At 54.4% G+C, this 22,629-nt stretch overlaps 1 long non-coding RNA gene, 4 other non-coding genes and 1 pseudogene across 5 annotated transcripts; all 6 read right to left on the bottom strand.

Annotated features, from left to right (window-relative positions):
• Positions 1-2,606: 2,606 nt before the first annotated feature.
• On the bottom strand, positions 2,607-2,721 carry LOC118604282 (annotated as a pseudogene).
• Positions 2,722-7,788: 5,067 nt separating this feature from the next.
• LOC118604620 lies at positions 7,789-7,907 on the bottom strand. The gene has a single exon (XR_004951785.1). It is a non-coding gene; the product is annotated as a 5S ribosomal RNA (ribosomal RNA).
• Positions 7,908-8,584: 677 nt separating this feature from the next.
• Positions 8,585-8,703, bottom strand: LOC118604742. Its single transcript, XR_004951796.1, has one exon. It is a non-coding gene; the product is annotated as a 5S ribosomal RNA (ribosomal RNA).
• Positions 8,704-9,378: 675 nt separating this feature from the next.
• On the bottom strand, positions 9,379-9,497 carry LOC118604498. Its single transcript, XR_004951774.1, has one exon. It is a non-coding gene; the product is annotated as a 5S ribosomal RNA (ribosomal RNA).
• Positions 9,498-10,196: 699 nt separating this feature from the next.
• LOC118604254 lies at positions 10,197-10,315 on the bottom strand. The gene has a single exon (XR_004951676.1). It is a non-coding gene; the product is annotated as a 5S ribosomal RNA (ribosomal RNA).
• A 6,263-nt stretch (positions 10,316-16,578) lies between these two features.
• Positions 16,579-20,253, bottom strand: LOC118603976. The gene is made up of 2 exons (XR_004951554.1): positions 20,034-20,253; positions 16,579-19,067 (listed from the first exon to the last, which is right to left on the bottom strand). It is a non-coding gene; the product is annotated as an uncharacterized LOC118603976 (long non-coding RNA).
• Between the last annotated feature and the right edge of the window lie 2,376 nt (positions 20,254-22,629).

Below are 22,629 nucleotides of genomic sequence, written 5' to 3'. Positions count from 1 at the left end.
GATGGCAGCAGAGGCTTAGGAATAATATTTCAATGCCTAAACTCTGGTGCTATTCCCGAAGAGTCCACGAGATGGCAGCAGAGGATTAGGAAGACTATCTCAATGCCTAAACTCTGGTGCTATTCTCAAAAATTCCACGAGATGGCAGCAGAGGCTGACGAATAATATTTCAATCCCTAAACACTGGTGCTATTCCCCAGAGAGCCCACGAGATGGCAGCAGAGGCTTCGCAATAATATTTCAATACCTAAACTCCGGTGCTATTCCTCAAAAAGGCCACGAGATGGCAGCAGAGGCTTAGGAATAATATTTCAATACCTAAACTCTGGTGCTATTCCCAAGAAGCCCACGAGACGGCAGCATGGGCTTAGGAATAATATTTCAATACCTAAACTCCGGTGCAATTCCCCAAAAAGCCCACGAGATGGCAACAGAAGATAGGGGAAAACATTTCATGGTCGACACACTGCTGCTATACCCAAAAAGCTCAGGGGATGGCAGCAGAGGCATCGGAATAATATTTCAATCCCTAAACTCTGGTGCTATTCCCAAGAAGCGGAACCCCGGATCCGCGGAACCCCTGGGAACCCCTTGGTCCGCGGAACCCCTGGGAACCCCTTGGTCCGCGGAACCCCTGGGAACCCCTTGGTCCGCGGAACCCCTGGGAACCCCGGGTCCGCGGAACCCCTGGGAACCCCTTGGTCCGCGGAACCCCTGGGAACCCCGGCTCCGCGGAACCCCTGAGAACCCCTTCGTCGACGGAACCCCTGAGAACCCCTTCGTCGACGGAACCCCTGGGAACCCCTTGGCCGCGGAACCCCTGGGAACCCCTTGGTCCGCGGAACCCCTGGGAACCCCTTGGTCCGCGGAACCCCTGGGAACCCCTTGGTCCGCGGAACCCCTGGGAACCCCGGATCGTCCGGAACCTCGGAACCCCTGGGAACCCCTGGTTCCCCGGAACCCCAGAACCCTTTTATCCCCGGAACCCCGGCGCTCCCGGAACGCCCGGAACCTTGGCACCCCTGTATCCCGTGCCCCGATACAGGTCGGGGCTGAGGGAGTCTCGTTGTCCTTTGAGTCCTGCCAAGGTACCACCGCAGACAGGCAAGACGCACAGGCTCCCTGGAGTATGTGTGTGTGTGTGTGTGTGTGTGTGTGTGTGTGTGTGTGAGAGTGTGTGTGTGTGGCTGTTTGCTGCGGCCTGTGCGAGCAAGAAGGCTCTCGCCGCACACGCGTGCGCGCTCTCGTGTGTCTCGGCCTTTCTGACGCAGCTGGTCAGTCCTGCTTCTCGTCCCGGGTGTGCGGGCCGGCCTCGCGCTTGGGCCGAGGGCACCTGGCTGTCGGGTGAGAAGGGCGGGGAGAAGCGTGTCGGAGGAGGTTTGAGGCCTCCGGCGGGGCGGGGCTGGGCGGGACGCGGCGTGGCGGGTGGGGGTGGCCGGTCCCGCGTCCCGGGAATGCGAGCACACTCCCAACGTGTGTTAGAGACGGTGGTCCTCGGGGCTCGGTCCTACGGAGCCCAGGAAGGAAAGGGCCTGGAGCGGTGAGAGGAAACAGCCCGGGGACTGGCTGCAGGAGAGCAGGTGAGGGCGGGTGAGGGCGCGGGCCCGCGGCCATTGGAGACGCCCTTGGGCTCGGCCGCCCGCGGCGGACCACAGAGACAGCGAGCAAGTGAGTGAGCAGAGCCCAGGGACATCCAGGGGCCACCTGGCTAGAGGGCGGCAAAAGGAGGGGGCGGCAAAAGCCTACGGCACCCGGCCTTCCCACATGGTCTCCCACCCAAGTAATAGAATAACCAGGCCCGACCCTGCTTAGCTTCCAAGATCAGACAAGTTCAGGCGCATTCAGGGTGGTAGGGACTTAGACGGGAGAGCCTGTCGTCTGCCGCCCCAAGAGACCGAGCCTGGCCTCCTGGCCGCTGGAGACGCCCACGACTACACCGTACCTCCTCCTTGGGGGGAGCGCTGGGGGTTCCGCTAGAGAGGTGGCTGGAGCGAGAGCCAGCCGCGCTAAGGCACCACCACAGCCCTTGAGGGACTGAGCGGAGGGACTGGGCGGGCGCTCTCGCATCCCGGACCTGCCCAGGCCGCAGACCACTTGCCTTCCCCGTCTTGGCCGTTCGGCAGGACCACGGCCCAGGCGTGCCTCGCCCATCTCTCGGCCACCTGGGCAACAAGGAAGGTGCAGCCCTGATAAGTTTCGACCTGGCCCTGAACCAGATCCACCCCTCCTCTGCGCTCCCCGGCGGGGGCTGAGCGTGACCTGGCCAGAACCACGCGGAGACACCGGCCACACCACCAGGCAACGCTTCGCCCGGAAACCTCACCTTCCGCCCAGTGCCCTCCGCCCTTGAGGCTCGCCCCTCCCCCCCCCGTGGAGCCCAGGAAGCGAAGGGTCCAGAGTGGAGAGGAAACAGCCCGGGTCTGGCTGCAGGAGAGCAGGTGGGGGCGGGCGATGTCGCGGGGCGCATGGACTTTGGTGCAGCCCTTAAGCTCGGTCGCCTCCCCGGGACCCCCGGAACAGCAAGCGACCAAGTGAGCAAGTGAGCGAGGGCCCGGGGCATCCAGGGGCACCCCGGCTGGAGGGCGACAAGAGGAGGGGGCGGCAAAGGCCTACGGCACCCGGTATTCGCGGTCTCCCATCTAAGTACTAACCAGGCTCAACCCTGCTTAGCTTCCAAGATCAGACGGGATCAGGCACGTTCCGCGGGGTACAGCCGTAACCAGGAACACCGTCGCCTGCATTCCCAAAACTTCGAGCCTGGCCTCCCGGCCCCCGGAGACGCCCGCGCCTGCACCACAGCAGAAAATAAATTTTATGACATACACGTGGGCGCTAATTTGAAATGCATGTGATAGCAGCAGAGAGAACTGTTCACGAGATGCGCCGCTGTGTTATTCCCCCAAATCCCACCAGATGGCGGCAGAGTGTAAAGTTTTATGATGACACCGATCGTTTCTGGACACCGTATGGCAGTAGAGAATGAATATTCATGATCGCTCAGGTGTTTATAATAAAATACACACCCGATGGCATCAGAACATTTATTTTTATTGTGGTCTACACTCTGTTATTCTCAAAATGCACACAGGATTGCTGCGGAAAACAAAATTTATGTATACGCTAGTACTTGCACAATGTCCACGAGATGGCACCAGAGGACAAATTGCTCAAGACATGCGCTGCTGTGTTAGTCCCAAGATTCACACGAAATGGCAGCAGAAAAAAAAAAATTATAACGACATTCCCTGGGGTGTTATTTTTTAAATGCGCACGAGATAGCACCACTTTTTTCCCCGTGACATTCTCTATGGCATTATTCCCAAGTAACCACCAGACGGCCTCAGAAAATAATCCTGTGCTCACGTACACCTGGATGTTATTTTCGAAATGCCCTTGAAATGGCAGCAGAGAATAACCTCATGACGTGGCCTCCCGTGTCTTTACACAGATGCAAATGAAATGGCAGTAGATAAAAGGTGATTATAATGACGTTACTTTGGGTTTATTTTCAGAATGCGCCTTGCACAGAAGCAGAGATAACATTTTAGGATCTGCGCTGCGTTATTACTCCCAGAATGCCCACCAGATGGCAGCAAGAATAAATCTTATGACACTCGTGTTCTTCTCAAGATGCACAATGCATGAAGGCACATAAGGAATATTTACGATAACCTACACCAGGTTTTATTCCTGAAAACTCCACCAGGTGGCAGCAAAGAGTAAACTTTTTTATTTCGTACAATCCGGTGTTATTCCCCAAATTCCCACCTATGACGGCAGGAAATAAATTTAATGATGATGTACACTTGGGTGTTATTTTCAAAGTACCCACGAGACGGCAGCAGAGAAACACTCTTCATAATGACATGCCCTGGGTGTTATTTCCAAAAGGAACATGAAAAAGAAGCAGAAATAACTTTGAGCAGCCCTGTCATGTTATTCCCAAATTTCCCACCGGATGGAAGCAGAGAATGCATATTCATAATGAGCTACACTTGATGACCGATTTTCAGGTGTTATTCCCAAAATGCACAGCAGATGACTGCACAGGATAATGATTAACATTTCATGGCCAACACTCTGCTGCTATTCCCAAAAGGCCCACGAGATGGCAGCAGAGGATTAGAAAAATATCTCGGTACCTAAACTCCGGTGCTATTACCCAAAATTCCACGAGATGGCACCAGACGATAAGGAATAATATTTCAATACCTAAACTCTGGTGCTATTCCCAAAAAACCCACGAGATCGCAGCAGAGGATAGGCAATAACATTTCATGGCCAACATTCTGGTGCTATTCCCAAAAAGCCCACGAGATGGCAGTAGAGGATTAGGAATAATATTGCAATACCTAAACTCTGGTGCTGTTTTCAAAAAGCCCACGAGATGGCAGCAGAAGATAGGGAAAAACATTTCATGGTGGACACACGGCTGCTATTCCGAAAAAGCCCACGAGATGACAGCAGAGGATTAGGAATAATATTTCAATAGCTGAACTCTGCTGCTATACCAAAATGCACACCAGATGGGAGCAGAGGATAAGGAATAACATTTCATGAGAAAAACTGTTGTGCTATTCCCTAAACGCACATGAAATGGCAGCAGAGGATGACGAATAACAATTCACGACCTAAACTCTGCTGTTATTCCAAAAAAGTACGCGAGATGGGAGCAGAGGATAACGAATAACATTTAAATACCTAAACTGGTGCCACTCTTAGAAAGGACACGAGATGGGAGCAGAGAAGAGCATTTCCCAGCCTTAAGGGCTCTGCTCACCATTAAAATAAAAGTCCAGACACTTGGTACTTACCTCACTTTGAAGTAACTCCTGTCCTTTGCATACCCCTTCTCCCTTCGGGCCACGCCCCCGACACTTCCCCTGTACCTCCCCGCCTCGGTGGTGTCCTCTCCCCCTGTCGCTGCTCCCCAACCCCTCCCTCAGGCCCTCCCAGCCCCGCTCCTGTCCCCCTCTCCTGTCCCCGTCCCGCCTGAGTGGCAGGCGGTCTCCGTTAGACCGACCAGAGCCGCAGCGGGGACAGGAGCGGCAGCCATGGCCGCGTCTGGCATGGACGAGCGCTCCCTTCTGCATCTTGTGCCCCGCTCGGGCAGCGTCACCCCCACCGTGCCCCCGCACTGGCCCCAGAGGTGATGCGGTGCAGACCTCTCGCCGGTCAGAGGCTGCCCGCACTTTGAGCCATCCGGCACCGTGCGCACGGCTTGGAGGCGGGGAGGCCAAGGGAGAGCACGCACGCCTCACCCCTTCATTCCAGGCTTTGGCCGGTTCCCGGCCATCCCAAAGGTCTCGATCGGCTCTCTCGCATCCCAGGACTGATCAGGCCCCGGGGCCACCCTCCTCACCAGTCTTGGCCGCTCGGCAGGACCCGGGCCCGGGTGTGGCCCGCCAATCTCTCGACCACATGGGCACCTAGGCAGGTGCGGCACTGTCAAGTCCAGGCCGTGGCCCTCACCTAGACCCGCCCCTCCCCTGCAATCCCTGCCAAAGCCCAGCAGGACCTCCCAAAAAACACGCGGACACACCAGCCAGCCACTCCACCAGACGACACTTTGGGCCGCAACCTCGCCCTCCATCCAGAGCTCTCGGCCCTTGGGGCTCTGCCCGGTGGACGCCAGGAAGAGAAAGGCCTGAAGAGGAAAGAGAAAACAGCCCAGGGCTGCCGGCCACAGGAGAGCACATGGAGGTGGGCAGCGGCGCGAGGAGCATGGACGTTCGCGTAGCCCTTGGGCTCGGGCGGCTGCCCGGGACCCCCGAGAAAGCGAGCCAGCAGGGCCCAGGGGCGTCCTCGGGCACTCTGGTTGTAGGGCGGCCAAAGGAGGGCGTGGCAAAAGTCTATAGCACCCTGTAGCCCCAGGAGGTCTCCAACCCAAGTACTAACCGGGCCTGATCCTGCTTAGCTTTCGAGATCAGGAACATTCAGTGCGGTATGGCCGTAGACGGGAGAGGCTGTCGCCTGCCGCCTCGAGAGCTCGAGGCTGGCCTTCCGGGCGCCGGAGACACCCGCCTCTACAGCACACCACCTCCTGTGGGGGTGCGGGTTTCCGCTCGGGCACCGCAGGCCTTGACCGGTTCCCAGCGGTGCGGAGGTCTGGGTGGGTGTTATCGCATCCCCCGACTGCCTAGGCCCCAGCCGTCCGCCTCCCCAGTTTTGGCCACTTGGCAAGACCCAAGCCCGGAAGTGGCCAGCCATGCTCTCGGCCACCTAGGCACCTAGGTACCTGCAGCCGGGCTAAGTCAGGCCCTGCCCCAGACGCACACCTCCCCTGTCCTCCCCACCGAGCCGTGCCCAACCTGCCCAAACACAAACGGAGCTCCCGGTCACACCCCGAGGCATCGCTTGGGAGGGACGCAGCCCTCGCCCTCCGCTGGGACCAGGGACCCACCCAACCCGCTGCCCCTGGCCTTCACATCGACTCTCTGCATCGAGAGACAGACAGAGAGAGGAAGAGCTGACAGACAGAGGGACGGAGAAACCGAGACAGAGCGAGTGACCAGGAGGGAAGGAGAAAGGAGAACACAGGCCGCCAGGGCGCGAGGCCCAGTGAGAGCCACGAAGGAGGGGACGGAGTCGCCGGGCAACGGGAGGGCCTGCGGGAGCTGGCTGCAGTGAGACACAGAGAGACAGTGAAGATGAAAGGCACAGAGACAGAGAGACGAGAGAGGAGATCCCGCGTCCGAGAGAGCACAAGCCCGGGCCCGTCCGCGCAGAGAGCGGGACAGGACACGCAGACGAGTGCCGCAACGCAGAGACGGAGCCTGGCTGTGACCCCGAGACCCTGCGGCCGCCCTGAAGGGGCCGCTCCCACAGCAGAGGGTGGTTGTGCCGGGGCTGCGATCGGGTAGGGAGGCGGTTCGTGCCCCTGGAACCCCGGAACCCCGGAGCCCAGGAACCCCTGGAACCTTGGCACCCCGGAGCCCCCGGAACCCCGGCACTCCTGGCACCCCAGAACCCCCGGAACCCCGGAACCTTGGCACCCTGGAACCCTGGAACCCCCGGAACCTTGGCACCCCAGAACCCCAGAAACCCTGGAACCTTGGCACCCCGGAACCTTGGCACCCCTGTACCCAGTGCCCCGGTACAGGTCGGGGCTCAGGGAGTCTCGTTGTCCTTTGAGTCCTGCCGAGGTACCACCGCAGACAGGCAAGACGCACAGGCTCCCTGGAGGATGTGTGTGTGTGCGCGCACGCGTGCGTGTGTGTGTGTGAGAGTGTGTGTGTGTGGCTGTTTGCTGCGGCCTGTGCGAGCAAGAAGGCTCTCGCCGCACACGCGTGCGCGCTCTCGTGTGTCTCGGCCCTTCTGACGCAGCTGGTCAGTCCTGCTTCTCGTCCCGGGTGTGCGGGCCGGCCTCGCGCTTGGGCCGAGGGCACCTGGCTGTCGCGTGAGAAGGGCGGGGAGAAGCGTGTTGGAGGAGGTTTGAGGCCTCCGGCGGGGCGGGGCTGGGCGGGACGCGGCGTGGCGGGTGGGGGTGGCTGGTCCCGCATCCCGGGAATGCGAGCACACTCCCAACGTGTGTTAGAGACGGTGGTCCTCGGGGCTCGGTCCTACGGAGCCCAGGAAGGAAAGGGCCTGGAGCGGTGAGAGGAAACAGCCCGGGACTGGCTGCAGGAGAGCAGGTGAGGGCGGGTGAGGGCGCGGGCACGAAGCGGTTGGAGACGCCCTAGGGCTCGGCCGCCAGCCGGGGTCCTCGAGACAGTGAGCGAGCCAGCAGGGCCCGGGGGCCACCACGGGAACCCTGGTCAGAGGGCGGCAAAAGGAGGGAGCGGCAAAAGCCTACAGCACCCGGTATTCCCAGGCGGTCTCCCATCCAAGTACTGACCAGGCCCGACCCTGCTTAGCTTCCGAGATCAGACGAGATCGGGCGCGTTCAGGGTGGTGTGGCCGTAGACAGAAGCAGATGTCGCCTGCCGCCTCAAGTGATCGAGCCTGGCCTCCCGGGGGCCGGAGACACCTGCACCTGCAGCGCACCTCCTGCGGGGGTGCAGGGGTTCCGCCGGTGAGGCCTTGGCCTCTTCGCAGTCCTGCGGGAGGTCTGGGTGGGCGCCCTCGCATCCCGCGACTGCCCAAGCCCCGGGCTGCCTGCCTCCCCAGTCTTGGCCTCTCGGCAGGACTCCGGCCCAAGTGCGGCCCGCGATGCTCTCGGCCACCTGCGCATCTAGGCACCTTTAGCCCAGCTAAGTCCGGGGTCCAGCCCCGACCCAGATGCACTCCTCTCCTGCCCTCCCCGCCGAGTGCTGCGCGACGTGCCCCAAACCGCGCAGCGACACCGGCCACATCACCAGGCAACGCTTTGGCCCGCGACCTCGCCCTCCACGCAGAGCTCTCGGCCCTTGGGGCTCGGCCCCGCGGATCCCAAGAAGGGAAAGGCCCAGAGCGGAAAGAGGAAACAGCCCAGGGCTGGCTGCAGGACAGCAGGTGGAAGCGGGCGGTGGCGCGGGGCGCACAGACGTTGTGCAGCCCTTGGGCTAGAGCGCATGCGCGAGACCCCCGAGAGAGCGACCGAGCAGGTTCCAGGGGCGTCCAGGGTCACCCTGGTCAGAGGGCGGCAAAAGGAGGGAGCGGCAAAAGCCTACAGCACCCGGTATTCCCGGGCGGTCTCCCATCCAAGTACTGACCAGGCCCGACCCTGCTTAGCTTCCGAGATCAGACGAGATCGGGCGCGTTCAGGGTGGTGTGGCCGTAGACGGAAGAAGCTGTTGCCTGCCGCCCTAAGAGCTCGAGCCTGGCCTCCCGAGCGCCGGAGTCACCAGCGCCTGCAGCGCACTTCCTGCGCGGTGTGCGGGGTTGCGAGCGCCAGCAGCACTAAGGGAACGAAGTCCTAACCGGTTCCCGAGTGCGGAGGTCTGGGTCGGCGCTCTCGCATCCCACGACTGCCCAAGCCCCCGGCCGCCTGCCTCCCCAGACTTGTCTGCTGGGCAGGACGCCGGCCGAGGTGTTGCCCCCCATCCTCTCGGCCACCTGGGCACCTAGGCAGGTGTGGCATTGCCTCGTCCCTGCCCTGACCAGCCCAGATAAGACCCACCCCTCCCCTGCACTCCCGCCGTGGCCAAGCCCGACCTGCCCAAAACCAAACGGAGCCACCGGCGACACCACCAGGCAACGCTTCAGCGGGAGACCTCGACCTCCCCTCTCCGCTCCCCGGAGGCCAGGAAGGGAAGGGCCCGGGGCATTCAGAGGAAACAGCCCAGGGATGCCTGCAGGGTAGCAGGTGAAGGCGGGGTGTGGCGCGGGGCACTTGGTCGTTCGTGCAGCCCTTGGGCTCGGGCGCCTGCCTGGGACCCCCAAAACAGTCAGCGAGCAAAGCCCGGGAGCGTCCAGGGGCACCCTGGCCAGAGGGCGGCAAAAGGAGGGAGCGGCAAAAGCCTACAGCACCCGGTATTCCCAGGCGGTCTCCCATCCAAGTACTGACCAGGCCCGACCCTGCTTAGCTTCCGAGATCAGACGAGATCGGGCGCGTTCAGGGTGGTGTGGCCGTAGACGGAAGAAGGTGTCGCCTGCCGCCCTAAGAGCTCGAGCCTGGCATCCTGGGCGCCAGCGGGAAGGAGGTTGCCGGGCGGGGGGTGGGGGTGGAGCGGGTGGCGCCCGCCAGGGGACGGCCAGCCAGCGCCAGCCGAGCTATGGCTCCGCGGGCTTTGGCCGGTTGCCAGCAGTGCCCGAGGTCTGGGTGGCGGCTCCTGCACCCCAGGACTGCCAGGCCCTGGACTGCCCGCTTCCCCAGTCTTGGCTGCTCGGCAGAACCCCAGCCCGGGCGTGGGCCGCCAATCTCTCGGCCGCCTGGGCATCTAGGTAGGTGCGGCCCTGACAAGTCGCGTCCCATACCTGACCCAGAACCCCCCCTCCCCTGCGCTCCCGCCGTGGCCGAGCCCGACCTGCCCAGCACCACACGGAGCATCCGGCGACACCACCAGGCAATGCTTTGCCCGAGACCTCGCCCTCCGCCCAGCGCCCTCCGCCCTTGGGGCGCAGCCCGGCGGAGCCCAGGAAGGCAGGGCCCGGAGCTTTCAGAGGAAACAGCCCACGGTCGGCTGCCGGAGAGCAGGTGGGGGGGCGAGGGTGCGGGGCGCGCGGCCGTGCTGGTAGTCCTTGGGCTCAGGTAGCTGCCCGGGATCCCCGATCACGACCTGGGGGCGTCCAGGGGTACCCCCGGCTCGGGAGCGGCAAAAGTGGGGGACGACAAAAGCCTACAGCACGCGGTATTCCCAGGCGGTCTCCCATCCAAGTACTGACCAGGCCCGACCCTGCTTAGCTTCCGAGATCAGACGAGATCGGGCGCGTTCAGGGTGGTGTGGCCGTAGACGGAAGAAGACGTCGCCTGCCGCCTCAAGAGCTCGAGCCTGGCTGGGCCTCCCGGGCGCCAGAGACGCCCGCGCCCGCACAGCACCCCGGGCGGGGGTTGCGCCCGCGAGGCGGCGGCGAGCGCGCGCCAGCCGCGCTAAGGCACGCGGGCCTTGGCCGGTTCGCGGCGATGCCGGAGGTCTGGGTGGGCGCTCTTTCATCCCGGGCCTCCCCAGCCTTGGGCACTCGGCATGACCCCGGCCCGGTGTGGCCCGCCATCCTCTCGGCCACCTGCGCACGTAGGCACCTGCGGCCCGGCTATGTGCGGTCTCAGGCCCTGACCAGGCGCTCTCCTCCCCTGCCCTCCCCGCCGAGCCGTGCCCGACCGGCCCAAACACACGCGGAGCCCCCGGCCACACCCCGAGGCATCGCTTCGGACGGACGCAGCCCTCGCCCTCCGCCGGGACCAGGGACCCGCCCGGTCCGCTGCCCCTTGCCTTCACATCGACTCTCTGCATCGAGAGACAGACAGAGAGAGGGAGAGCTGACAGACAGAGGGACAGAGAAACCCAGACACAGAGCGAGTGACCGGGAGGGAAGGAGAAAGGAGAACACAGGCCGCCAGGGCGCGAGGCCCAGTGAGAGCCACGAAGGAGGGGACGGAGTCGCCGGGCAACGGGAGGGCCTGCGGGAGCTGGCTGCAGTGAGACACAGAGAGACAGTGAAGATGAAAGGCACAGAGACAGAGAGACGAGAGAGGAGATCCCGCGTCCGAGAGAGCACAAGCCCGTGCCTGTCCGCGCAGAGAGCGGGACCCCGACTGTGACCCCGACACCCTGCGGCCGCCCCGAAGAGGCCGCTTCCACAGCAGAGGGGGGTCGTGCCGGGGCTGCGATCGGGCAGGGAGGCGGTTCGTGCCCCGAGCCCTGTGCCCCGGGACAGGCCGGGCACCCAGGGAGTCTCGTTGTGCTCAGAGTCTTGCCGGGGGTCCCGCCGCAGAAAGGAAAGACGCACGGGCTCCCCGGAGTGTTTGCGGGGCAGGGGTGGGGCCACTAGCTGCGGCCTGTCGCTCTCGCCGCACATGCGCGCACGCCCTCGAGTGTCTCAGGCTCTCTGACGCGGCTGGCCGGTCCCGCTTCCAGTCCCAGGGGTGCGGGACTACCTCGCCCCTCTCCGAGGGCACCTGGCTATCCGATGAGAAGGGCGGGGAGAAGCGCGCTGGCCGAGACTTGAGGCCTCGGGCGCAGCGGGGCGGGTGCTGGTGGTTGGTCCTGCGTCCCGGGGGTGCGAGTGCACTCCCAGCGTGCGTCAGAGACCGCGGTCCTAGGGGCTCGGCCCCGCGGAGCCCCGGAAGGGAAGGGCCCGGAGCGGAGACAACAGCCCAGGGCTGGCTGCAGGAGAGCAGGGGAGGGCGGGAGAGGGCGCGGGGCGCCGGGCTGTGCGGATAAAGCTTCGGCTCCGGAGCCTGCCAGGGACCCCCAAGACAGCCAGAGAGCAGGGCCGGGGGCGTCCAGGGGCGCCCTTGCTCGAGGGCGGCAAAAGCAGGGGGCGGCAAAAGCCTGCAGTACCGGATAGTCTCAGGTGGTCTCCCATCCAAGTACTGACCAGGTCTGACCCTGCTTAGCTTCCAAGATCAAACGAGTTTAGGATGGTATGGCTTTAGAAGGGAGAGATTGTTGCCTGACGCCCCAAGAGCTCGAGGCTGGCCTTCCAGGCGCCAGAGACGCTTGCGCCTACATCGCACCTACTGGGGTGGGGGTGGGGGTCGGGGGGTTCTGCTGGCGAAGCGGTGGTCAGCAGGCACCAGCCGCGCTAAGGCACCGCGGGGCTTGGCCGGTTCCCGGCAGTGGGGAAGGTCTGGGTGGGCGTTCTCCCATCCCGGAACTGCCCAGCAAAAAAAAACTTCTCATGATGACATATACTCATCAGTTGTTCCTAGGATACACACTCTATGGCAACAAATGATAACTTTTCATGATAACATACATTCATGCGTTCTTCAAGTGATGCCCAGGATGACGGCACAGAATAACTTTTTCCAAGGATACACACTTGGATGCTATTCTCAAAATGTCCACCCAATGGCAACAGAAAATGGCTTTTTCTTAACTGTACTCTAATGTTATTCCCAAGATGCACACTACGTGGTGGCAGAAAATGAGTTTTCATGACGTCCAACACTCCGATGTTATTACTAAAATGCCCACCAGATGGCGGCAGAAAATAAATTTTTCTAATGACATACACCAGGGTGTTATTTTCAAAATGCCCACGAGATGACAGCAGTGAATACTTTTTCATGAAATGCAGTCCTGCATTATTCCCAATATTCACACAAAATAGAAGATACAAAATCCTAAACAACATGCCCTCCAGTGTTATTTTTTATATGAACACGAGAGAGCAGCACACATGCACTGTGGTGTTACTGCCAAAATGCAGACTAGATTGCAGCAGAGAATGAATGTTCATGGTCACCTACACTTGGGTGTTCTTCCTAAAATGCCCACCAAATCGCAGCAGAGAGTAATTTTTTTGTATTACTTCTGCTCTGACGTTATTCCAAGATGCACAGTTGATGAGAGCAGAAAATATTTTATCATGATGGCTTACACTGGACTGTTATTCCAAAAAATGACCACAGGATTGCAGCATAAAATTAATTTTTATGATGACATACACTAGGTTGTAATTTTCAAAGTGGCATGAGGTGGCAGCAGAAGATAGTTTTTCATGACATACACTTCCCCGATTTTTCCCAAGATGCACATGAAATGGCCACGGACAGTAACTTTTCGCGACATGCCTTTAGGTATCGTTTTCAAAATGCACATGAGATAACAACTGAAGTTATTCTTTATGACATACATGGGCTGTGGTCTTCTTCAGAAAATGGCCACCAGATGACAGCAGAAAAAGAATATTCACGACAAAAGCTCAGGAGTTATTCTTAAAATGCCCACCAGGTGGCAGCAGATAACAACTGTTATTACTTACACTCTGGTGTTATTTGCAAGATGCGCACTGGATAAGGGCAAAAAATAAATATTCATGATGGCGTACACTCGAGTGTTATTCCCCAAATGCCCACCAAATGGCAGCAGAAAATAGTTTAATGACATACATCTCATACACCTGAGCATTATTTTAAAAATGATCACAAGATGGCAGTAGAGAATAACTTTTCGTGAAATGCACTGTGGTGTTATTCCCAAAATACCCACGTGATGGCGCTCGGGTGTTGTTCCTAACATTCCCACTAGATTGCAGCAGAGAATACCTTTTTATCACATACACGCTGGTGATAACCAAAGCACACAGGATGAGAGCAGAAAATAAATTTTCATGATGGTCTACACTCGGGTATTGTTCCCAAAATGCCCACCACATTGCATCTGAAAATAAATTCTCATGATGACATAAACTTGGGTGTTGTTATCAAAATATACGTGATATAGCAGAAATAACTTTTTGTAGCATGCATTTGGAGTTATTACTAAACTACCCAACAGATGGCAGCGGTGAATGAATATTCATGACACTCAGGTGTTATTCTTAGAATGCCCACCAGATGTCAGCAGAATATCTTTTTATTACATACTTTCTGGTGTAACAAAGCACACAAGATGAGGGCAGAAATTTTTCATTTTGATCTATACTCTGGTATTATTCCCAAAATTCCCACCAGATGGCAGCAGAAAATAAATGTTTATGATGACATATACCTGGGTGCAATTCTCAAAATGCCCATGAGATAGTTGTATAGAATAACTGTATGACATTAACGCCTTTGTTTTTCCCAAGGTGAACACTAAATGGCAGCTGACAAAAGATTTTCATAAAGATATGTCATTGTGTGTTATTTTCAAAATCCACACTTGATAGCAGCAGATATAACATTTTATGACTTGCACTGTTGCGTTATTCCCAAAATTCCCGCTAGATGGCAACATAAACTAAATTTTTATGATGATATACACTGGGTGTTATTTTCAAAATCCCCACGAGATGACAGAAGAGTATAACTTTTCAGGACATGCCCTTGTGTTACTCCCAAGATGCACATGAAATGGCTGCGGAGAAAAACTTTTCATAACAGCAGGCTCTTGGGTGTCATTTTCAAAATTCACATGAGATAGCAGTAGAAATAACTTTTTATGGCATACACTGTGATGTTATTCCCAAAACGCCCGCCAGATGGGGGCAGAGAACGAATATTCATGATGACCTATAATTGGGTGTTATTCCCAAAATACCCACCAGGTGGCAGGAAAAAATAGATTTTTATGATGACATACACCTGGGTGTGATTTTCAAAACGCCCACGAGATAGCAGCAGAGAATAACTTTATGACATGCACTTATGTGTTTTTAACAAGATGCACACAAAATGGTAACTGAGAAAAACTTCATAGCAACAGATCTTTTTCCTTTTTACACATAGAGCATCTGGCGCAACAGGCCTTTGAGTTTAGTTTCAACATGCTCATAAGATAGCTGCAGAAATAACTTTTTGTGACATGCCTTTGAAGTTATTCCCCAAATGTCCACCAGATGGCAGCAGTGAATGAATATTCATGATGACAAACTCAGGTGTTACTTTAAAAATGCCCATCGGATGGCAGTAGAGAAAAAAAACCTTTTTACTATGTTCAATGGTGTTTTTCTAAGATGACCATGAGATGAGTGGAGAAATTAAATTTTCCCGATGACCTACACTTGGGTATTAGTCCCAAACTGCCTACCAGTTGACGACAGAAAATAAATTTTTATGGCGACATACACTTGGATGTTATTTTCAAAATACCACAAGATGGCAGCAGAGAATAACTTTTCATATCAACATGTCCTGGGAGCTATTTTCAATATGAAGACACAAAAAAGGCAGAAATTACTTTTCATGACCAGCCCTGTGGCGTTATTCTCAAATCACCCACCAGATGGCAGCATATAATGAATACTCATGATTACCTGCTCTCGATGACATACATTTGGGTGTTATTTCCAAAATGAACACGAGACGGCTGCAGAGGATAACAAATAACTTTCATGACCTACACTCGGGTGTTATTCCCACAATGCACACCAGATGGCAACAGAGAATAGCTTTTCATCATGACATTCACTTGGGTGTTATTCCTAAAATGTACACGACATGGCAGCAGAGAAGAGTATCTCCCTGCCTTAAGGGCTCTGCCCACTCATTAAAATAAGAATCCAGATTCTTGGTACTAAGCTCACTTTGAAATAAATCCTGTTTTAGGATCTTCACATGCCTCATCTAACGTACTGCTTCCATTTACCAAATGAGGCGGGAAATCTATTATCTCCATTTTACAGGTTTTTAAACTGAAGACTGAGTCTACCACAGTTTTGAGTCCAGGTTCCTACACTAACACAGGAACCTGGACAAATAGAGTAATCCAAATAATTCCTGCAGCATCGGGTTGAATTTTGGTCATTCTCCTTGAAGAAAATCTGCACATAATCCAATGGTCCAGCTTGCCACGTACTCACCCAAGCTGGGTGTTTTGTTTTGTTTTGTTTTGTTTTGTTTTGTTTTTTGTTTTGTGGGACTTGGACAGGTAGCTGGGGATGGAGACAGGTTTGGAGGAAGAATGTGGCCTGCCCCATCACAGGAGTACTACCAGCATCAGAGTCTTTTAACAACTTGCCCACTTCCATTCCTTGGCCAGATAGTAAATTAGGCTTTGTAGCCATATGGCCTCTCTGAAGTACTCAACTCTGTCTCTGTAGTGCAAAAACAGCCATAGTATGTAAATGAAAAACATGGCTGCGCATCAATATCACTATTTACAACAACAGGCAGCCAGTCCACAGGCTGTGGCGTGCTGATCCTTGGTTTAAAAAAGACCTAGAAATTCTAGCTTGAAAAATATGCATGCTACTTCAGAGAGCAGCTTTTACTCTGCCTCTCACATTTCACCAGAAGTTTCACACCCACCCACCCTCCCTCCCACGCACAAAGTTCCTTAACGTGTTTTTCCTTGGGCTTTGCTTGAAGATGTACATATCAAGCCAAAGTCAGAACTCTACTCACTCACATACTCTCTCTCTCTCTCTTAAGCAAGAAATTTCAAGATGTGAAAAACATGGGGGGGATTTAAAGTGGCCAGATATATATATATAGATATATATATATATCTATATATATATATATAGATATATATTTTAGAAGAAAATACTTCATGAGAATTTTGAGGAGAGAAACTTACATTGTAATGCATTAAGAACAGTCCTGAAAAATAAATAAGGGAACAGTCCTGAGATTGTTTAAAATGTTTATTTTCTTTAATTTTGACTTGAGAAGTTTTTAAATATACATTAGCTATACTAAAATCAAGATAATGGGCCAAAAATGGAGTCATTTATGCTAAACCCCACATCACTATAATGAAAATTACTTCGATTACAGTTCTGGCTCTCCCAAAAATGGAACCTTAAAGCAGTAGGTCAGGATTTTCATGATCGGCACTACTGAGGTGATCTGCCTGGTAGAGCCCATGCCAACCCTTAAAGGTGAGTAACCTGCAATAACCCATCCACTGCTTTGCTTAGTACGACTTTCTCATTTCTATCCTCTTCAACCTACAAAACTTTTTACCCTTTATAGCTCCTCTGATCAACTTTCTCTCTGCTAGATGGGATGCTACTCAATTCGTGAATCACTGAATAAAGCCAGTAAGGTCTTTAAACCTTACTCAGTTGAATTTCATTTTATTAACAGCTATGAGGTGATTCTGTGACTTTTTTCAAAATAGACTCTAATATTTTTAGAATTTAAAACATTTCGGTGCTTTTATTTCATCAACGTCAATGACTGCAGCAGCCACTCACAGGGTGTATGCCTCTGTGGCTAGCTGCATGGGAACACTTTGATGCTGTGTTTCCTCATCGGTGAGAACCCTTCAGCCTCCATACTCCAGAACTGTGAGAAATAAACGTTTATTGTTTTAGCTACCCAGTCTATACTCTTCTGTTATGAAAGACCAAGTGACCAAGACACCAAGAAAAATTAAAATATGTGTCCACAAAGAGACTTGTACGTGAATGTTCATAGAACATTTACATACAAAATAGCTTATAACTGGAAACAACCCAGCATAAATGAACAAGAATGGATTAAACAAACTGTGGTATATTTATACAAGGAAATACTCCTCAGCAATTAACAGAAACAAGCTATTATACACACAAAAACATTATGCTATGAATGAAATATGTCAGCCACAAATGAGTATATACTTTGCTATTCTATTTATATAATATCGTAAAGCAGACACAACTAATCTATGATGATAGAATAAAATGAGTGGTTTTGGTGTATGGGGGTTGCAGATTGGGTAAGGCACAAGGGAACTTTCTGGAGTAATAAAACTGTTTTTGTATCTTGATAGAAATATGGGTAATACAGGTGTACGTTTTTATGAAAATATTTAAGTGAATTCATAAGATGAACACATTGTACTATATGTAAATTATACTTTAATAAAAAGGAAAAGAAAGAAGATAAATAGGTGTGAATTTCAAATTGACACATGAGGGTGCAAAACCACATGACTAAAAACCAATAGAAATAATAGAAAAGAGACACGACACAAAACAGCTTCATGTATCAGAGTTATCAGACGTAGGCAAAAAAAAAAAAAATTATGTGCTTTCCATGTTCAAGGAGCTTGAAGACAAGATGGAGAATTTTTACAGAGAACTGTAAACTACCTAAAGTGACATGGCTGGTTTGAAAAATGACCAAATACAGATTATAAAGCTAAAAAAAAAAAAACATAGCTAAAAAAAAAAAAAAAACACAAAAAACTAAGAGCAGATTAGATGCAGCTGAAAAGAGAATTCGTGAACTGTAACATAGTTAATCCCCCCTCCTTGCTTTGGGGAGTTCAGCCACCCTCATCTCACAGCACTGAGGCCACAAACCAGCTCCACCAGCAAGGGCATGCCGGAGTGACTTCTGGTGTGGATCAGTGATGACCCAAGAGCTGTGTGTGTTCCAGGAACCGCTTGTGTTCTCAGGGGAGTCTCACCTAGCCTTTCGTGCCTTGGGTTCCCACACAGCCTCCTGTAGCCACACGCTTCCTCACCCTTTCACTGGCATGGGGGGCTGGAGGGGGTGCCGAGAGGCGCCGTCAGGGCACAGGAAGCTCCCAGCGCATAGACACTGGCCACAGGTGTTCTCCCATCCAAGCCTGTCATTCCACTACGTCCCTGGTATGACCTGTCAGCCCAAAATACCACACCGCAGCTGAAGGCGCGGCTGGAGGTCCTTTTCTGATGGGCACCCTGGGCCAAAGCTGGAGAGACTGGCCTGAAGGGTTGCAGACAAAGACTGGCCACCCCCTCAGGGACAGAGGCCCTCACCAGACAACGTCCCCACACTGCAGGTGGTGCCAGAGAGAAGCTGCCTTTCCTGCCCGTCCTCCAGCCTTGTACATCTGCTCTTCCTCAGTCCAGGGCACAGTCTCCTTCCGCCGTGTTCCCCTCCTCCGAAGCCCCAGCTGCCAGGATGGAGCGTGTGGTGGCAGCTGCCCTGTGGCGGAGTGCCTGAGCCCAGACAGGTGCAGGGCTGACTCCTGGCCCTGCCACCCACTCACTGAATGACTTCGAAGAAATGGAAACTCAGTGTCCTCGTCTGTCAGATGGGGTAACCGCTCCGTGTCAGGGGGCCGTGAGGGTGCAGTGAGGTGGTGATCGGCACTCGCTCTCCCTCCCTCTTCTCTCCTTAGTCCTTTCTTTACCTCCTAGAGGACAGACATATCAAGAATTAAGCGAATCGTCTCCTTTTGGCAGAATGAGCTGTCCTATTGGTGTCCGAATAGCCAAAGTCCCCCTAAATGCTAACTCTGGCACTCGTGCCAGCTTTGTCCTCAAGACGGCACTGCCCACCGCCCCTCTCTGGTCTTCATACCCCTGCTCCTCTCCACACCCAAAGTCCATGCCTCAGCCCTGGCCAGCGCCTCCTCTCACCAGTCTTCTCACTGCTCTCCCTGCTTCCAGTCCAACCTCTACACTGTGACCAGTTTGACCTTTCTAAATTAGGGACCTAATCCTGTCATTTTCTGTGCACAGAGCTGCCAACAGGCAGCACGGACACGACCTTCCAATCTGGGCAGAGAACACGCACTGCCCCGAGCCTCCTCGAGTGCCCTTTTGGGGGTTCCCTGGAACAAGGGCTAAAGGGCTACCGCCGGACACAGCGGGGAGCCTCAGGGAATGTCCACAGCCTCAGCCTGTATCCTGTAAAGAATTTTCAACATCATCGGCTAGAAACCCAACCTGTAAAGACAAGAGGCTGATGAATTGTAGGGCAATTCTTGAGCCCCACCCCTTTCCTGATGGCTACGTGTTACTCAGACATGAGAGCATTCACCTCTGCTGGGGTGGGGGGGGGGACCCAGACGTGGCAGCCCAGGGGCTGAGCACCCAGCGGGCTGCTGACAACCTGCTGTGGCTCAGCTGCCCAGGGACATTGCTTCCTGAATAAAACACAGCCACAGCTGTGTTCCCCACCCCAACTCCCCATGAAAGAGACATGTGCCAAATCCCAACGCTAGTCCAGGGTTGGTAAAGGGCACTGGGGTCCAAGGAACTTCTCACCAAGGGCAAGGAGACTCCTGAGAGAGGACCCCATAGGAAGAAATATTTTAAAAAGGGCCTTGTTATTGCACCATGGGTCTTCTATTGGTCGAGAATGCTGTGACACTCACCAGAAGAGGTTCATCTCACTTCTTCACAGATGACTCTCCGTGAATACCCGAGACTCCTTGAACAAATCGGAAAGCCCGGGTTGGCCGAGGTGGTCACGTGCAAGCCCCAGAGGACCACCCCCCCCTGCTCCAGGGGGCCAGAGGTATGGCATTACTGCATGGAACACAGACCATGGCTGGACTCAATTCCCAACAGGAAGGCCAGCACTGCCCGGCCGGCACCGCCCCGCCCTGCCCCGCCCCGCCCGCGGATCCCAGGCGGAGCGCTCGCAGCGTTCGGCGTACACGATGACGAACTGCAACTCCCAGAATGCCTCGGGCCACGCCGCTTCCGCTTCCGTAACCGAGGACGGCCCTTTTCCCAGAAGTCCCCGGGAAATCTCGGCCTCTAGGTACCCCTCCTGCAGCTCCGGACGGAGGGGGCGGGGTCTGGGCGTCTCGGCCAATCAGAGCCGCAGCCGGAGTCTCCATGGTAACCACCTCCTCCTGCTCCTTCAGCGCTGCGGGGTCGCGGCCGCAGCCTGAGGGCGCCGTGAGGACTGGCGCGCGCCGGGCCGGGCCTCCGCGTGCGACGCCCCCAGGCCCGGGGAGGGAAAGACGGTGTGAAAAGCTTGCAGACACTGGAGGACTCTGGTCCTCTGTGGAAACTGTTTCTAGCCAAGTAATAGGAAAAAGCCACTTCTGAGATAGTTGGGACAGTAAGGAACTGTTGAGTGCGTGGCATTTCGCAGCAGGTGCCTCGAAGGCCATCCGGAGGTCGGCTGTGTTCGTTTTTAATCTGCCAAGAGCTCAGGCAGTCTGGATCGTGGAGCGGAGCAGACCCACGAAGGACTGCAGCCCTTGCCAACAAAGTCCCCTACTGGGCCACTGCAGCAGTGGCGGTGGGAAGACCCATCCGGCTGTTCCATTTTCTCATGTTCTCTCTCTGGCCAAGCCTGCAAAGACTTAGATAGCACTCCACTGAAACTGCAAATGTTTATTTGCTGATTACGAATGTAAAGAAAAAAAAAAGCATAATCATTTTGGAAAATGCAGAAAAGTACATATAGAAAAGCAATACCAGAAGGAAATACTCCAAACTGTTAGCAGTGGCTATTTGGGGGCTGTAGAGATTAAAGATGCTTTTATTTTACCCTGCACACTTTCCCATATTTTCCAAATTTCTGCCATGAATTAGATTTATTGCTTAAAAACTTTTTATTGTCACAAAAAGTTTTTAATACTTATTTTTCAATTTATAGAAAGGTTACATTGAGAAGGGGGGCTTACGGGGGACAGGGAACTTGGCCCTGCAGGCAAGGACTTCTGCCTAGGGGGAGGGAGAAGCTGTGGATGTTTCTAAAGAGGGAGCACCATGACTACATGTCTGTCTTTATAAAGGATATGGGAACAAGGGGACAGCAATGGTGCAAGAAATAAACAAAACACAGAGAAGATCACATGAACTTGGTTTAGGCAAAGAATTACTAGACTTGACTTCAAAGGCACAATCCATAAAGAAAAAGAAGTGACAAATTTGACTACATCAAAATTAAAAACTTATGTTTGGCAAAAGACAATGTTAAGAGAATGAAAACAGACATAAACTAGGTGAAAGTATTTTCAAATTGCACCTGTGACAAAAGAATTGTATTTATAATCCCTAAAGAACTCTCAAAAATCCAATAGTAAAACAAATGACCCAAATACGACTGAGAAAGGGCTTGAGACAAGCCTCCACGGGAGAATATGTGTGGACGGCAAATAAGCACATGGAAAGGGGTTTCACATCGCAGGCCCCCAGGGAAAGGAAATTAGAACCGTGGCGATGGACCGCTGCATACTCACCAAAATGGCCGAAATCAAAACGCTGACAACACTGGGTGCTGACCAGGAGAGGAAGCCGCGGTGCCTCGCGTCCACTCCCGGGAAGGACGCACAATGCTGCGGCCGCCCTCGCCAGCAGTAGGCACTTTCTTTGAAAGTCGGATGTACGTCTACCCCATCACGTCTGGGCATTTACCCCGGAGAAGTGAGAACTTACATTCACACAAAAACCTGTGCGTGACTGTACACAACTCTATTCCACGGTTGCCGTCAAACTGGTCAGCAATCCTGCCCCCAATAAAGAGGAATGGGCGGGCTGGGCCCTGCAACCCACATGCAGCTCAGAGTCCCAGCAGGAAGAAAAGCAGACGGTCAAAGGTCAAAGGTCGCACACTGTGCATCGTTAGTAAAAGACAAAACTGCAGGGAAGGTGGTCCAGGTGTGAGTGGGGGGAGGCTGTGGTTATGCTGTTACATAAATCCATAAATGTGTTACAAGTACAGAACTGTATGCCAAAGAACTGTTAATTTTACTGACTGTAAATTTAAAGAATTAAATTAATTTTAAAATCAATAATGAGCAACTTTACAAGTAAAACCCAAACCCATCCCCACAGAGCCATCTTGCTGCTGAACCTGTCGCAGGTGAGCCCAGAAGCAGGACAAGACCTGAGTACCCAGAAGTCGCAATGAAAACCAGGTGAAAAGCAGGTGAAAAGTTATGGTGGGAAATGGCAGCACCGGTGGTGAAACCCTGAGTGTTTCCACTCCGGAGGCATTCCAGGTGCAGG

This window comes from Rousettus aegyptiacus, unplaced genomic scaffold (assembly GCF_014176215.1).
Source record: "Rousettus aegyptiacus isolate mRouAeg1 unplaced genomic scaffold, mRouAeg1.p scaffold_m13_p_6, whole genome shotgun sequence".
Taxonomy (NCBI): Eukaryota; Metazoa; Chordata; class Mammalia; order Chiroptera; family Pteropodidae; genus Rousettus; species Rousettus aegyptiacus.
The sequence above is the reverse complement of the archived record's forward strand: the minus strand, read 5'-3'. Positions and strand labels throughout refer to the sequence as shown.